Raw genomic sequence first — 5,269 nt, 5'->3', positions numbered from 1 at the left:
ACTAAAGAGCAGATTTTTAAAAAACATGCACCCTTTTCCTTTAAAAAAAAAAATAAAGCTGAGCATCTGCAGCTTATTCTCCATTATTATAAATTACAGAACATAAGTCTAAATCGAGAATATGTCTAAATCAACACACACACACAGACACACATATGTTCCGTTCCAAACAGTGTGTGTCTGTGTGTGTGCGTGCGTGTGTGTGTAAAAACCGCACCTCAGAAGTCTGAGATATAAGAAATATATCAGATATATATAAGAAATACTGTCTAACATCTCTAGTATCATTACCATGAATAACACATTGAGAATAGCTGGAATTAAAAGGCCCCTTCATGGTGGTTCGTGGATGTTTTGTGATAAGAGACAGTGTTGATGCTCAAAATGAGGACATATTCAACTTGCATTCTGATACCCTAATCAGCCAGCGATTTTTAATGTTTTGATTATAATTCTATTTCTGAAAACATCTGAGGTTTCTCTACCAAAGGTCAGGTTTGCACAGCTGCTTACTAACACTGTGTTCCACAGCTGCTTTAGCAGTACAGGGTTTTCAATATCTGATGTTCATTTCACGTCTATATGGCTTCAACTTAGTCAGAGATTGTATCAACTGTCATCAGTAATACAGCTTATCTATTTGATATAGCAGGCAGCCTGCTTAGAGGAGAACTGGGGCATGAGCAATAACGAGGCACATGATAAAACATTTACAATTTAGTACCCATGTTGGCTTGTATTTGAATGTCTGATAAAGCTTTTACAATATCCTCTCATAACATTTACTGAAGGCTCACAGGTCATAGGCCCACACTGTTTCACAGATGACACAAAACCAGGCCAGGCACTAATGATGCACTGTTGCATCAAGAGTATTTCTAAAAGAACTCTGTAGTGCCATTATATCTTAATGTTGGATGGAGAAAAGTTTAATTGTCAGTAGTAATTTGTTCTTTCAGAACAAACAATCAGTGTGTTTCTTTTCCCAGAGTTGCATAATGATGGTGTGATGAGAAGAAAAGAGGGGGGAGGGGGGCAGAGAATAGGATGAGAGACTGCAGGAGATGAGGAGGAGGGGAAGAGGCAGAGAGAACAGTGGACTAGAAGGAGAAAATGGTTTCTATTCAGGCACACAGCGGGACAAAGAGTTCAGCTTGTGCACAACCGCATGCAGATACAGCTGCTCACCCCTCTATGTATAATTCACACAAAAAAAAAACCCATTATCAAAGCATTATGTTGAGCCTAAAGAAGCTACATGACTGTAATTTTAATACTTAAGATATCTGAAAAGAACAAACCAGAAAAAGAATGCTTTAATTTGCATCACACAGAAAAAGCAGCTGGTTTTAACATTTGACTTTATCTGCTTCACAGCATTAATGATTTGAATAGTTTGCTTCCTGTTTGCTGCGATGAATTGCCTCTAAATTCACCTGTGGTCAAGCAAACGCTTTGATCTTTATCATACAATTAGTCAAACAGTTTTGTTTTTCTTCCTGGTGTACTCGCCAAGTTTCCCTACTCACCACTAGATGGAGGTAAAAGATAAAGTTTTTCCCTGAGTTGTTCACTCGTCAGTAGCCAACAGAAACCAAACCTTTGAAACTAATTGTACAGAGTACTGTGAAAAGGTCTTAAGCCTTTACTACATATTTTGCTTTCAAGAAGCCAGACTTTAGATTATTTTTTCAAGTGGCCCTTAGCAGTCGTTCTCCAGGCTTTCTGAAAGTCCTTCAAAGATTTTCTTTGGACATTGGCTGCTTTTTCACACATTTTCAGTTCAGTCCTAGTGCCTGATCCTTTTCAGAGGATTTTTCTTTATTTTCACCCACTTAATACTGACCAATTCAGCAATAAAAAGCGCCTCCAAGGATGGATCAGACCAACAAAGACCTGAGACAAAATTTGTGAGGTGCCTCTGGCCTTTCAGCTGATTTATCTATTATTTACCAAACCCTCATCAGAAACTGTCTCAGTGCGAGAGTAGACATCAACATTGTTGAAGCACTGTGGGACTGACAGAGAATGAAACGACAGGCAGAACTTGGAACGCCCTTCAAGCCTGGAGAACTGTTCCTGAAGGCTGCTTCAGGAAATTATGAGAAAGCTTGTTCGGGAGAGAGAATTAAGGTGGTCATACCAAATATAGACTGGTTAGAAATGCACAAACTCCTTTTGTTCGCATGTATAGTGTTTTTCTGTGTATTGTTATACCTGTTTCAATCCTTTTCCCAAGAGAAATAGAAAGAAATAGAAATAAAAAAGACATTTACTCAGTACTGTGTATGTTCTCCTTGTGCTGATTTGCAGAAAAATATCATTCATGAAATAACATCCCTTTATGATTATGGAAACTGAGTGTTTTGGACAAAGTGATTCCAGCAATAAGGGAATTTTGATCCTCTTCTAACTACAAGATAAATGGTCTTTGAATGAGGTCTGGAACCCAAACTATTGAATACTAATTCAAGAAGGAGGCCTTTGGCTGTTGCTCTTCGTATGGTTTTGAACAATGTACAGGACTATTTATGTGGCACACTTATGAGAAGCTCCAGGCAGATCCAACAGTGTCAACAGAAGGTCTGGAAGTTGATATCATCATATATAGGCCACCTACTGTACCCTGCAGGGAGGTAAGTTGAGCACAAACGTGTTATTCCAGCTAAAGCAGGTCACATGAGACTCATTTTACTTGCAGGAGACAAATTTTCACAACAATTCTCAAAGGGGGATTTACCACAATTGGTGAAGGCTGACAACGTCATTGCAGAAGCAGTAGCTTCTGTAAGGAAGGGAAAACCCAGGTTAGTTTGGTCCCCTACGGCAGCACTGTGATAAAGCAAGCGTAACTGATTACAAATACACAGTGATCACTACACAGAGAGTGCACCTACATTTAATGCATGAAATAAAGAAATTCATGATATAAGAAAATCATGGTTGAGAATATCTGTCCTGTACTAATGTCAGCAGGCAGAATGTAGCAGTGACATTGCTGATGCAGCTCTAGTTCACACACACTCACTGCTTTCCAATTACTGAACTGAAGATAACGTGCAAGGACAGCAATTTTCTGCCGATGCCTTTTTTTTTGTCTCAGCAAAGCAGACCGGCACTCAGACTGGATGTCAGTGTGAGGCACATCGGGGTGTTTTTCACTCACAATTAGTAAAATATGCTCATTGTTAAGGAGCACTTGCTGGTTGGTCTGCGTGGGTTACCTCCTACCAGAATCACATAACGGATTGGATGGCAGAGGGGTGATGTGAAGTCTTGCGACACAACTGTCAAGCCATTCACCTCATTTATGCTCTCCTTTCTAATGGCTGAAAGCGAATAATGAAGCAAAACTTAGATATCATTCCTAAAAAAAGCACTTCTGGTGCCAACCTACATGCCATACATGAGAAAGAACTGAATATTAGCTCATCAACTAACACCAATGATGCTCTTGGATTCAGACATATTCATGTGACGTTTAATTCTTGGCAATATCCGTGCAAGATTACAGGGTATTCTTTCATTGTTCCCTTAAAACATAGTAATATATTCCTTTATATTATTGCATTTTGATTTTATTATGCAAACTCAGCAGATTTGTAAAAGAATCTTGTACCCCACTGTGTTCTTCCTGAATGTAAATGTGTTTGGCTAATGATGTAACATAACTGTCACCAATAAAGTTCTGTGTTCCCATAAAATGCTGTGGCCCAAGTAGCCCAGGAGCACAGTGAGTTGCTTTGACCTTGAAACCACACTCCAGGAGCACTGAAGAGTAAAAACTGTCACAAAGCTTGAAAAATCTGCTAGAGAAAAATCGCAATACTTCAACAAACTAAAGGCAGAAAAGACTTTAAACGGTGCAGCTTCAATTATTTGTCTTTATGCTATGTAAAAGACATCTCTGCAACATTCAAAGTGCTAATCACAAAATATTTTACTGGTAAGCAAATGACAGAACAGCTTGTTGAAACTGCCGTATTGAACTGCTGTGAGTAAATGGTGCAGTAAAATGAGGTATCGAAAACATTTGGGAAATAATGTGTCAAGATGTTCTTGTAACAAAGAGCCTGCTGAAAACAATAAAAGCCAATTGCATTATTACAGTGGGGTTTTAATACTGCAGAAATCTGCATTTCTCTTCATTATCTGGCTAAACACTGGTTATTAGAAGAAGGGGCCGAGGAAGGGGGCGACTTGATGGGCTCTGTGAGGGCCAACATGGGTGCTGTTTGTGGTCTGCTTAATATTCAATGAACGTGGTATACCACCAACAATGGAGGGTCGGTTCATTAATGATTCAAAGAACCATTCAACTGCTCCAAATTGCAATTTTGATGTTAAACCGGATCCTTAATAAGGGTATATAATTGCAATGCACAGAAAATTGCCTGGTATGAAATGGACTTTAATATTACATATCACATATTTACATAATAAAATTCACGATGGCTAAATTTGGTTTAGCTGGCTCAGTTTAAGGGCTCTGGTAAAGAACCATTCATAGCAAACCTTCTCACATGCCTGATCTGGAAAAGGATAGGTCTGGTAGTGTGTGTGTGTGTGTGTGTGTGTGTGTGTGTGTGTGTGTGTAGACAGCAAACTAATTGACAGATGGATTGTGTCAGGCATACAGCGTTGTACTTGTATTGTATATGAGATCATTGTGACACTAAATGAAAGATCGTCATATGTTTGTTGTAAAAAAGAAAGGCATCTAATCGAGAGAATGTTTTAAATAGGTTTCATATTGTTGTTATCTTGTTTCTTTCCTTTCTTTCCTGTAATGCTCTTGACTCCTCCCTTATCTTTTCCGTCAGCTTGACTCAGCAGAACGCGCTGCTAACCATGTTCTTATTCTTGCCTTATTATTGCCAAAACAAACCGGAAATAAAACAACATTGTTTCCACTGTTTTCCAACTGATTATAGGCAAGATTTCTGCAATGAATGAGTGCTCTAAATGGATTAACTGGGAGTGTAAAATATTGTTTAATATTTCTATTTCTGTTCATTATTAGACCTTTAAAGCAGATATTTGGTTTTGTTGTGGTGTGAGAGAAGATAATAGAGTATACTAGGTTGTAATTCTGCGGCTGCCACTGCAGGATCATTAGCAATGAATGATTTAAAGACTGCATGATTTCAGATGCAGTCTGCTAGTGGCAGTATCTTCATACTGATTAAAGACCGCTGCCAGAGAAAGTGATAAACAAGCGAACATAGTAGAATGCTCAAGCAGGATTTAGGATAGAGGTAGTGGATTG

This window comes from Astatotilapia calliptera, chromosome 20 (assembly GCF_964374335.1).
Source record: "Astatotilapia calliptera chromosome 20, fAstCal68.1, whole genome shotgun sequence".
In the NCBI taxonomy this organism is placed as follows: Eukaryota; Metazoa; Chordata; class Actinopteri; order Cichliformes; family Cichlidae; genus Astatotilapia; species Astatotilapia calliptera.
Note: the sequence above shows the minus strand (reverse complement) of the source record.